The sequence below is a fragment of the Hermetia illucens genome, chromosome 6, assembly GCF_905115235.1.
Source record: "Hermetia illucens chromosome 6, iHerIll2.2.curated.20191125, whole genome shotgun sequence".
Lineage (NCBI taxonomy): Eukaryota > Metazoa > Arthropoda > Insecta > Diptera > Stratiomyidae > Hermetia > Hermetia illucens.
The window spans coordinates 67746016-67757293 of NC_051854.1; the positions used below are offsets into that span (position 1 = coordinate 67746016).

At 43.0% G+C, this 11278-nt stretch overlaps 1 protein-coding gene across 14 annotated transcripts in view; it reads right to left on the minus strand.

Moving 5' to 3' along the window:
* Positions 1-10566, minus strand: part of LOC119660586 (GATA zinc finger domain-containing protein 11) — a 461215-nt gene extending 450649 nt beyond the window's left edge. The window contains exons 1-4 of one of the 14 annotated variants that reach the window (XM_038069246.1): positions 10438-10560; positions 9142-9203; positions 8487-9079; positions 8150-8395 (exon numbers count right to left, since the gene is read on the minus strand). The gene's annotated coding sequence lies outside the window, so the exon portion shown is untranslated. Of the gene's footprint in view, positions 1-7822; positions 8396-8482 lie in introns of all 14 variants that reach the window. The other 13 variants (XM_038069242.1, XM_038069248.1, XM_038069247.1 and 10 more) reach the window with 13 other exon arrangements.
* Positions 10567-11278: the final 712 nt, after the last annotated feature.

Sequence of the window (11278 nt, forward strand, 5' to 3'; positions counted from 1 at the left end):
CAGAAATTCAGATCTTAAACAGATATAAAAATAAAAAAAAAAAAAATGTAACTAACTTACTGACTTCTCCAGTCACCAATCTGCACATATTCTAATTATTTCGATAATAACACTGATAATTAGCTGTAAACACTAGGAAATGAAAAATAGAGAATTGTTTTTTCTTAAGATGTCTCCAAACAGCACTTAACGTTGATGTTCGAACGAAAGTCTGACATTTGACATGTATGAAAGCATGTTGTGTTACTATCTGATAAATGTAATTTACGGAAAAAAATAACTAAAAACACTGCTAAAATAAACACAAGTGGTCCTCCATCTAAGTAGTAATTATTCCCAGCAATGCTTAACTTTGACGATCGGACGAGAGTTGGCTTTTTCTATCAACTTCTTTTCAATTATTGAGTTAAGATTACCCTATTTTGCCCTGCATATGAACCTTAAGTTTATCAGAACATCCACTTTAACTTGATAGTGACATGCTAAGAAGCAACAGTCTGCTTTGCTGACAAGATCGCTGTCGTCTAAAGCTACAAAAAAGCTAAAGATATTAAATCATGAAATAGTTCTCGACACCAGCAGATGTATTTACTTTTGATGTGTGGAAGGATTTCATTCAGAAGATTAATCCCAAGAAAAAATACAGAGAAGATACCAAAGTCCTCACTCATGAAACTTACTTCAACTAGAAAAATCTTTCATATCAATGCCAATATTACTGCCTGTCACTTTAACAATCATTTAAAAACTATCATATAGGACATCTCAAATGAGCCACTCATCGATGCAAATAGGCATCAATTTTAAAGCAAAAAAAATAACAGGAAAACTGGGGAGGCAAAATTATTATATAATAAAAGATTGAGTTTGTAATAAGTATTTTTTTAGCTAGATAGTATCTGAAAATGGGTTCAGCCTGAATCCTTTTTCCGCACGAAAGAGTACAAACCAAGGGCTTTCATTTGATATAGAGTGCACCATCGGTGCAAGCGTATATTTCTACTGAAACCTATGTATATTCAATGATCTGGAAAATAAAACCCGTCAATCATATATGGGTTAGAATAAGGGATGCCATTGAAGCCGCGGAGACAACATTTCGGGGTAACCCCTGAAAAGACAACATTTCGGGGTAACCCCTGAAAAGAAGAAATAGTGGGTCTGTGTGAGTGTGGCTAGATGTTTGGCAAGGAGCGCTAAGAAAGAATGGGTTGGAAACAAACAATATACACAACAATCAATATGACTAAGAGATTAGATATTGTCTACTATTTGTAGTCTAACCTAAAATTGGTAGACCAGTAACTTCCTGCAAATTACAATTTTTATTTTCACAAAGCTAAGTAGCTGATGAAGGGGGTAAGTTGCTCCCGAAATATATATCTACATTGAAAAATAAAAATTGTGGTTTGGAGTAAGCTAATGGTCTATCAAACATTATGACGATCTTCGGAGAATAACCAGATGGATAATAAGGGGAATGAAAAGAAACCATTTCGTCAACGCACTACAATTACAATTACAATTTTGCAGCATATACAACAAGGGAAGCTATCAAAGCGGTAAAAAGGACAATGATTGGATTCCAACTGAAGAAAGTATGTCTAAACATAAAGATGGTAGTATCATGAGCGGAAAATAAAAGGTGAACAGAAAACCACCAATCCAGTCAACCAGTCCGACACAGTGGTTTACCATCAGAAGGTAAAATGCCGCAATCGAAAGACATTGATGCTGGAGTCGATCCACCGTGCCTCCAGGACATCGATGCAGCAATGAACGGCCTTAAAGCAAATAAAACGCCAGGAATGTATACCGCGGGGATATTGAAAATTAAAAAGAATTGTCTAAAAGGGCTTCTTCATACTTATCCAATAAAGCTGGATGAAAACGGAATACCCATAAAGCGTCATCTGCACATTTGACAAAAAGGAGAAGCAACGGTATGACACGCGATAAAAACGGAGCCATTCCAATCTTTGGCCCAGCCTAACCAGACTTCTGGAAAACAGTTGTACCCATGGTGGCTTCAAAAGTGGACGCTCTACAAAAAATCAGCCTTTCAACGTGAAACAAGTACTCGATGAGTGCAAAGATATATAAGACGAAATAATATTCCAGTTTGGCATCCTACCAAAACTAGTTCGTCTGACAAAAGCAATCATGGCAGGCTCAACTTCGCACGTGCGAATTCAAAACAGTCTAATTCGATCATTCTTAACATATCAATGTCATGGTGTCGAGCAGAGGGCGCTCTTCATCTTGGCTCTTAATCACGCAATCAAAACAGCATCCGTGTTAAAACTGAAAGTGCGCTACTCCTTAAGTCAGAGTTTTACATATGTCAATCTAATAATCCTTTTTCCATGGTGCTAAATAAATCTTCGCAAAATTCGACGATGCAAAAAGTAGGAGTACGGGTCAATGAACAAACAGTCAAAAATATGACACAAATGAGGAACCAAATATCAGCTAGATAAAGTATCACAATTTGTAAATACAACCTGGAGAATGTTGATAGCTACGTATTTGGCGAGTGAGTTATCTAAGGAAGCTCCAGTGGGCGGATCACATCCAATGAATGGGCGACTCGAAAATACGCAAAAGGGTATTCAAAGCGAAAAACCAGGCCGGCTGGGAATCCGGCAAAAAGATGAGAAGACACAGTCAAAGACTGCAGCGCTACGTTATTAGGTGCAGGGGACGACCGCCAGTCTTTGTACCGAGATAACTGGAGAGAGTGTGTGCAGGAAACAAGCTGTAGCGCAACGAAGAAAAAAAAATCACTTAGGCACAGCAGAGAGAAAATAAATAAATTTCGATAAGCTAAATACGAAATTTGTCCAGCAAAAAAATAATTTTCTTAAAGAGAGGGATACATAGGGAAGGAAGAGCTTCTAATCCATCTTGTGAACGCTCACTTCCGAAGTTTATTTTTTTAAGAAAATAACCCTGGATTTTCAGTGTTGGTATTTCACCAAAGACTTAAGGACGATGCTTGAGGTCAGGCAAGTTACGAAACTTCATCAATGTTCCAAAGGATGGTCATGCGTCTTTTTAGTTGGAACACTAAACGGTCCCAATGGGCGGCTACCATTCAGATCTCACTCGTGGGGGAGACATTTATATTGTCGCTGAACATCCGATATCAGTCAACTCAGATATGAATGGGTACCTGCATAAAATGAGAATAGTAGTCTCCGGTGAATGTGATGCAAACCAAATTGCCTGCCAACGTAACGTAGCCCTCTTGAAATTATGTTCTTTATCGTCTTCTAGTCCTGAGTTCGGGAAGTAAAACAGTGCTTTGAAATACCTATGTTTATCAAAATGGCCTAATACGTATTTGGTAAAAACTTACAAGCCAATCGCGATAGCTTGTAACGACAAAATGGAATGAGGCGATGGTCCAATACTATCCTAAGTGTCCGGAGACGATCAAGAGGGAAGAGCTATCCGAAAAACTGCAAAAGAGGGCGAAATTGACTGTGAAGGTCCGCCCACAAATACTGAATTTTCATTGAAGTATTCCGTCGACACGGGTTTGCATGTCTCTGTAACCCGTCATCCACGTTCAGTTCGGCTTGTCAGTTACACCGGAAAAGCCCACAATGCACCCGGTCGCCAGTTGAACTGAAAGCACCATCCACGTATCAACAAGCCAAGCGGCATCATCAGTTCAACTCTGGACATGGAAAGCGTCACTGGCGAATTATTTTTCATTCGATCACCGGCCGCCTGAGCAGTCAAAACTTATAGACCAACTTCAACCGATAGGTGTTACGGGCGCCGGTCAAATGCAGACTCTTCGAGTGTAACTGACAGGCCGAACTGAACGTGGATGTCGAGCTTATGCTAACCGGCTCGCAAATCGGGAGAGGGGTTCCTTTGATCACTGCGATCCCTCACGTCTCATTATACAAAAAATTCATGTGTTCATTTAACCGTATCCTGAAACAGGGCTATTTGCGCGAACCTACCGAAAAATCATCATGCGAGCTAAAACTGAACCGAAAACAAAAAAAAATAATGATTCGACCACGCACGTGGAGCAGTAAAACTCCGGAGTCGAGTGCCGCGATCGGAAGAGAAGATCCCCGACGGACCGCATCAATCGCACAATTCCATTTTGTCATTACAAGCTTTAGATACATTACGAAAATTAAATGCAGTATTGTTTGAAAGGGTTGAAAGCTTCAAAAAGGTCGAGATGATTTTTATAAAGTAGGATAGTTATTCAGTTTAGTTAGTTAGTTTGTTAGGCCCATTGTACTATCCCCGGAGAACACCTATTCATCCGCTTCTCGCCCAGGGTGTTGGCAGACTTTGGCGAATCTGAGAGCATTCTCCAGAGGGAGAGAATGCGCGGACTCTTCGTTGAAGAAAACCTTACCAAGGTATCTACGTCTGAGGTCTGTGGATGTCGGGCAGCTGGATATAAAGTGCAGGACCGTCTCTTCCTCTTCCTCACATTGACTGCATATGACCAAGACCAACGCTCCGATTTTTTCCATGCGGTAGTTTAAGGAGCAGTGTCCCGTTAAACGCCCTACTAGGGTTTTAATGTCCTACTTCTTAGGGGACAACAAAATTCTCTTTCACACACAGTTCTTTCACAAAATTTTTCGCCTGCCAGCAGAAGTTCAAATTTCTCCATTCGGCTGCGTGAATACTTGCAAATTCCCCCCTCAGATTAGAGTGGGATAGTAATATAAGTCAGCCTGTTCATTCGTTGACATATTTTCTGGACCCTTCAAAAATAAGCTTCCAACTGAGAGCTTAAGAAGAAACAAGAGCTTCAGAAATAAGCTTCCAACTGAGAGCTTAAGAAGAAACAAGAGCTTCAGAATATATGGTCGAAATATCAACAAACAGGTCTGCTGCCTTTAATAATTAATTATGCCGATCCATTTGAAGAAGTAATGTTTGCAGAGGAAATAATAAAAAATAAAGCCATCACAATGATGAAAATGACAGTTAACCAATGATGAGCATGTCTATATTGTACCAGCTGCACGCAGCCGTGACTTTCTCTGCATATCTTTTTCAATGCACATTACAAAAATGTTATGAAGCACAATAGGTGTTAACAGAGAACTCAGAAGGTCTGATAATTTATTTATTGGTAACGCTGAGAACATTCTTGCTGGAGCAGAGGAGGAATTCTGATCAACACAAAGTATTCCATTTGGACTTGATACTCCAAAATATTCTAAATACTTTCTATTCCGCAATATATATAGGATGAACTCCTGCTCGAAGATTATATTTCTATTATTTTCCACATGAGAAGTGAATTATTTGATTTCAGTATTTTTTCCGTTACTACAAAAAACTCTTTTGATTTGGGTTGAAGGCCTCGTCACTCTTAAATGGAATCGAACGCGTTATATTTTACGCCCTTTTTATTGGCGGCCTATACACCATCAACATGAACAGCGTAATAAGCGATATCCGGCCTAGGCCTGCCTTAATAAGGAGCTCCAGGCATCCCGGTTTTGGGCCAATATTCTTAACAGTTCTTTATCGTCCTGGCCTAAGCCATTACTTCATCTCAGGTAGGGTCTATACATGGTGAGATCAGTGAGTACTAGGACTGATTTTATGTGGGTAGACCAAAGCGACGAAGGAGAGTCCGACCGGATAGGCGTGTTGGGAGGGAAGCGTTTAAAAACAAAATGAGACATGTACAGTAACCTACGCACCTTTGCATAGTAACAACGCTGTTTCCTGTGTACAGCTGTTCATAAGTGTCATCACGATTACATGCCAATCACCCGTTAATATCAGAGCTTGTCAAAAATATTAGGAAATCTGATCCTCGATTCGTGTGATTACTGAGGAGCGAAGCCTTTCCAATGCCATGCCCAAGCAATTATCGCAGGAAAGTTGATAATCCGAAAAGTGTGATGTGGATGATGCACGAAAAATGGATCTTTTGCAAATTTCAGTATACATTTTGAAATCGTTAAAGAAAACCCAAATTTCCTGTCTAACGTTGCCAGAGACGAAATCGGGTGTTTTTAGTGCTACTCGGAAAACAAACGCTAAAGTTCGGAATACCAGGGAATCAAATTTTTTTGTCCGATAAGGAGGATAAGCACCTTGAAAGTGAATATCATGCTTCTGGTCTCCTTTGATCATTCAGAAGGAGATTTTACCTCCTAGTCAAACCGGGAATAATGTTTTATATTGAAATGATGGATAGGTTGCGAGAATGAGTCAACCGGTTTCTACCAGACTTTACTAGTTCGCGGAAGTTCCCCGGTGTCATACTGTCATGTTCGTGCGAAAGGGGTTATCTCAGTATAGAATTGCCATGTTGCCTCACCCCAACAGTCCAGGCATAATTCCATCCAAGTTTGTTATTCACACCCAACGCCTGAGCGCCTATCCGACTTCCAGGAGTCGTTTGTTGAATAACAAAAACACAATCAGTCCTACAACTTGTAGATCACACCATGTCATACTTTTTGACATTCTCATCTGGGTATGATGTTGCGATGACCGAGTTGGCTGAGAGTCAGCCTCTCAGTCTGGTTTTGAATATCGGTTCCTGATGGATGTTTGTGTTCATCTTTGTGCTCTCGCGATGCTGCAGGCTTAGCGCTTTAACAACATTAAGTATGACGATAATAAAATAAGAAAAAAATGGTAATATGAAGGAATGCCTACACTCCACAAAAGAAGTGAAAAAGGCGCATACTATACATGTAATATTTGGAGTAGTTCTGAACAAAATTGTAACTGATCGTCTTGGTAACGGGCCATATCAAAATAATCCGGAAGATTGTAATAATTATCTTATGCCCCAGTAGTAATTGCAAGCATTGGAACGGGGCATGTGCGCCTCTAATAAAAAATAACCGCGCGGAAGTTACTACTAAAACACAGTATTTTCCGCTAGTGCCCTCAGCAAAACTCAGTGTGATGATCGTGATACTGGAGGAAATCACCAGTTCTAAAATTTGCTGGTGCGAAGGGTCAATGGGCACTGATATTAGACTTCGACTGATATTTCCGGACAAACTAGCGTGTTTATTGGTTTTAGCAGTTGCTTAGGATTGTTTAAATTGTCTATGGATGGTAGGCGCAAAGTTTTTTGGTTTTTAATCACAACAATGCAGTATCAGATTTAACACTGCTAATTTCAGTTAATTTTCTTATTTTTATTTATTTTTTTAAATTAATAAAACTGAAGGTGGCCACGACTGAATGCGTTGGAATCTTCTTGGCCCTAATTTAAAAAAAAACTCGCAACACATTCTTATGAAACTCTAACCGGATGAAAAGCGGTAAATGGTTGACCTAAAAACGACCAAAATTAGCTTCACGCTAGCATCGAGGTACTTCGCATTCACTATCCAAAACACCCTTCAATGTTACGCGGAACTTAATTTCACACCTTTTAGCCATCAATTGGCCCACTGACTCCTCTGCCTTCTAAACAAACCAATCGCCTGCAGGGTAACCAACTTTCTTAGCAAAAAACAAGAAAAACCTTAAAAGCTTCGTGTCTTCTAAACTATCTACGTAACCTGGCGAACTGGTATTGGTAAAAAGCCGATTCATAAACTCGCATGACTACCTTTCAGACAAATCTAAACTTGTTGGTGTTTTGGGTTAAAGTTTTTCGCAAAAAAATTCGCGCAGATAAACCTAAACGACATGGGCCACATGCATAGTTCGGCACTAGTAGCGTTATGTGGAGATGTCTAGCGCCTCGTCGTGAAGACCTCCGAATTCTGGATCGTCTACTATTCATTCTTGGAAATTTTTGGTTCTTTTTGCAACGCTCCAAACAATAAAAAGTGTAACTTACAGAAATGGTCGGTTTTTTGCAATAGAACAGCAGAAAGCTATCGCAGAATTCCTCGGGATTGATACAGTGGAAAAAAGCCAAATCTGGTCCGTTGAAAGAAAAAGATCATTTCGCTGATGGGAGGCGCAGCAAAAAGCGGTCGTGCGCCCGCGACCGGTGGTTTTCTTGGTTTTATGGCTTTCTCGGGGCTATTGCATGATTTCATATTGTTTGTTTGAGAGACTGGACAAAATGCCTGTCACGGCTGGTCCCGCAGGTATACTTTGGAATTTTTGGCAACACTCACTCAATATCAACACACATTGGCGGGGGGGAACGACACTTTACATAATTTCTCGATTGCAGCATCCTCCGCTGGCCTCGGAAGTTCTTCCGTGCACTTTTCATTCATATTTTTTTGATTTTCAACTATTTTTCACTTTTTTTTCAATTTTCAACTGATTTTCTCAGGATTTCTCGACACCGTTTTTTGCATAACTTTCTCTTGCACTTTTTCAACGTGATCCTGTTACATAAAACAATTCGCTTGAGTGGCAAAAATGAGAGTTGAAAAACGGACGGAAAAGAGGAAAACTGAAAAAAAGAAAATCGAACGGAAAAAGAAAAACTGCAGATTTCGCGAAGACGTCGACCGTCTGAGATTTCCGCGCGGACACTCACTCACTTTTTTGAGTCGTTCTGCGCGCGAGGGGGCAACCGGCCGTTCGGGTAATTTTTCTGTTTTCTCGCGGTCTGATTTTCGGGGTTGGGGTGGTAGCGTGGTGGGGGCACTTTTTTGTCAGTCGCTCGCAAATCGTGTCACTTCGTCCTCTTTTAGTTTCCGTCCAACGATCTCGTCCGCTTACGCACGCAATCAAGCACGCACTGAAGAACCTTTTCCACACACGCTCGCTCCGACGCTTGGCCCAAAACGCACTTGACGGGCGAACGGCCGCCCAACACTGGCTGCTGCACTGGCCGTGGACCGGTGCGGTGTGTCGCACGCATCCGACCGGCAACTGCAACGTTCTGCTCGCGGAAAACCTCGTCCCAGTCGCCGATCAGGAAAACTCAATGGGAAATTTGCAACGAAAGCGACATTTGTCGCGATTTCTATCTTCCGCGGATGTCCCAGATTTGTCGGACTACCATCGGCGGCGACGTTTTCGCGACATCGTGGTTTCACCACCCACTTTCGATTTCTGATCTTCCTCCAGGTACGGCTGTGCAGAAGTTCGAAAATTGCGGATGACTGGGGTGTCCACCCCACGGAAGGCCCTGGAAAAATGTTTGAGGAAAGGGAAGTGAAGGTTGCAAATAAACCGGGGATTTCTCCGTACTTGTGGAGCTGAGTCCTGTCACTAGTGTCAGCTGCTATGATGCTGGCGGTCCACTCCTCAATCTATTCAAAAACCGAATACATTTCATCAGTCCCAGCAGGACCCTCAGATATAGAAGAAAAAATTCTATCGAAAAATTTTCAAGTACGGGAAGTTGGACTCCCTTCGGATCCTCCAAATTAGTCGCGGGGCTTCTACAGACCTAGAAGAAACAGCTGGCCTACCAAGGACTCTTCGGGAACTTGTCCTTATTCAGAAATATGCAAATGCATAGAAGAAACGCTTCCACTTCTCAACATCAAACAGGTCTGCGGCTCAAAAAGAAAACTGCGAACTCCGTCAGTATCGAAGCAACGGGAAATCCAGGACACTAAACAGAGTTGGCAGAATGAATCCTAGTTCAGCAGACAAGATCCAGCTCTTACACCCCAAATGCTGCGAGACGAAAAAAAAATCCATGAAACCCGGAAAATGCTCAGACAATCCACTTTGAATTGAAAAATGTCCTTTTGGAATTTCCTGACCTTACTATCCGCCTGGGAAGCAGCCTTACTGGGCTGCCAAACCAACAACTCTGCCGCAAGTATTCCTTCAGCCAAACAGGGCTCCTGGACTTGGGCCGTAACCTACTACGTGCGACGTCCTAGGCCTCCCCTGAAAGCACTCAAAACAGAAAAAGGTGAACGCTCTGCCGAAAGTACAGGTCTCTTGGCTGATTACGAAATTATCAAACTCATAACAAGTGCGAATTGCCGAGTGGCCAAACAGAGATACGTTTGATTGGCAGGTGAACGACCGGCGTTCGCTCTGGAGAACACCCTCCACGTGTGGCTGTTGCGCAATTCGGATCCAATTTCGGCGTAGAAGGAACCCGCCACCTGGACTTCCAGCTAAGGATCACGTCCCCCGAATATCCCTCGCATATCCTAAATGGTTGAGTGAGATTTCGCGTGAAGGACACGATTTTTCAATTCCCGCAGAGTCGCAGCAACGCCGGTCCGTTAACGGAAAAGGAAATAATTCCCCAATCCCAAGACTGTCCCAACTGCAACGAGCTCTATCGAAACATTCGGAATTATTGCAAAAAACGCTGGCTAAGATTTTCGTCACGAATTCAAAGTCCTTGGAGGTATCCCGACTTCCCGGCTTGGTCGCGTTCCCGCTTGATACCGATCGGTTTGAGTCTCAGATCGCCGTGCGACTGAGCTGAATGAAAATCGCCACCAAGTTTCGCATTCGCAGCTACCCCACGGGAGCCCCAACCCCCGTCAAAATCGAGAGGAAAACTCCACCAACCGTAATCTCGCGAAAATCTCCGTTCAGTTACCGCAACTTCGACAGTGTCGTCGACGTGAGCGTCAGCGCGAAGCGTCTCCGGCACAGACCCCACGTACAATCAATCGCGTACAACCTCAATGGTTGCCGAGAACGGACTGAGTGGCATTTTCTTATCGCTGTGCCGGTCTCCGACTGCCCGACTTGTCTCCCAATTGGGACGCCACAGCGCGTCATCGATTTGATAAGAATCCCTGCACACGGAGGGGAAGTTGGATGTGACGCAGGCGGTGTGGGTTTGAGAAGCGCTCGGTGCATCGCGCGCCCGGTTGTTGACCCCGATATGCACTTGTGCAACGAGCTGCAGCCGAGTGCAGTGGATCGAAGCATCGGGTTTGCACCTCCGCTCTGTGCAACATGTTGCGCGAGGAGGCTCGCTACTCGTGATGTAAGCCGGCGTAGAAGCGTACGTCGCGCGGCGGGCATGGAAGTCACGCGAAACTTGTTTTCGAATATTCGCACGGTGCTGGGTGGCTGGCGATAATTACTGGCGGCGTTCGGTCGATTCGTCACCCACTTTCCGAATTTTTGCCAAGCGAGTGACGTTACTGGCCGCAATGTGATGAAACTTGTTGTGCTCACGATTCGTGGACTACGTGACCTTCTTCCCGGAGGATTGGAACCACAAGGCGAGCACGCTGACGGGTGCGAAGCGGAAGTTGACAAAATGTTTATTCGTAACGACCACGCTTTATTGATTCTAAGAAGCAGTCGTGATGGTGCTGCGGACTTTGGAGCTTGCATTTTTGCGGACAGTCTTCAGATGAAAACGGAACTGCTAGCGGTGGGCAATCATTGAATG